The 1,154-nt window shown below is 35.8% G+C and overlaps 1 pseudogene; it reads left to right on the forward strand.

The window, feature by feature from the left end:
• LOC131944290 (elongin-B-like) lies at positions 1-448 on the forward strand (annotated as a pseudogene).
• The last annotated feature ends 706 nt before the right edge of the window (positions 449-1,154 follow it).

A 1,154-nucleotide genomic window follows, 5' to 3' on the forward strand; every position in this document is an offset into this window, starting at 1 on the left:
ACAAACAATGGATGTCTTAATAATGATTCGGCGTAAAAAGACAACCATCTTTACAGATGCCAAGGAAAACACCAAAATGGGCGAAGTCAAAAAAATTATTTAAGGAATTCTTAAAGTACCACCAGATCAGATGAGGTTATACAAAGATGACACTATCATAGCTGATGAAAATAAACTATTGTCTGAGTACGGTTATACCAGTTCGGTGGCTAGAGCTCAGTCGCCTGCTACTATTGGTTTGATTTTTAGGACAGAAGATGGTGAATGGGAACAGTTGGACATTCATCCCTTGTCTAGCCCACCTGAACTGCCCGATGTCATGAAACCACAGGATGCAAACCAGGCTCACCAACCTGAATCTAACACTGTGTAAAGCAACTAGCCCAGAGAAACTTAGAGGGAAAATAACGGCAATAAAGCAAATACAAACACTTAGATAATCCTTGGCTTTTTACAAGCTTTTATTTAACTCACTTCCTCGTCAGTCGTCAGTCTGTCTAGACGGAAACGCAGGAGTGAAAATTCGGACAGTTCTACTTGACCGATACGATTCAAAGTTAGCACGTGGGTCAAGACATGAAGACAATGCAATCGGAAACTAAATTTGACTTAATTGGATGCCTAATTAATTTTTTATGAATTAATTAAAATTTTGACCGAATTAGTAGGCATGTCTAGCCAACCACACCACACGCGTCATCACCTTCAATAGCTTCAATGGCTGCGTTCAAAAACCATTGCGCGCCTACTGAACGTGATGTTCAGTAGGCGCGCAATGGTTTTTAGTCATGTAACTCTATTGTAAATAAAACATGTAAAGTACTGAAAAAAAAATTCATAAAAAACGTTTTAATAACAAGCTTTTATGTAATGATGCACTAAAAAGTAGAAAATAAATTATAGACTACTATTTAAATAACTATAAAGAAAAGCGTGGGTGTCTTCCTTAACATTAGTAAAGGTATCCAATAGATACTAAAGTGACCCACGCTTTTCTTTATAGTTATTTAAATAGTAGTCTATAATTTATTTTCTACTTTTTAGTGCATCATTACATAAAAGCTTGTTATTAAAACGTTTTTTATGAATTTTTTTATTACAAGCTTTTATTTAACTCACTTCCTCTGTCGTCAGTCTAGATGGAAACGCAGGAG

The sequence above is a fragment of the Physella acuta genome, unplaced genomic scaffold, assembly GCF_028476545.2.
Source record: "Physella acuta isolate Inbredline_101_S28 unplaced genomic scaffold, ASM2847654v3 ptg000487l, whole genome shotgun sequence".
NCBI classification, from domain to species: Eukaryota; Metazoa; Mollusca; class Gastropoda; family Physidae; genus Physella; species Physella acuta.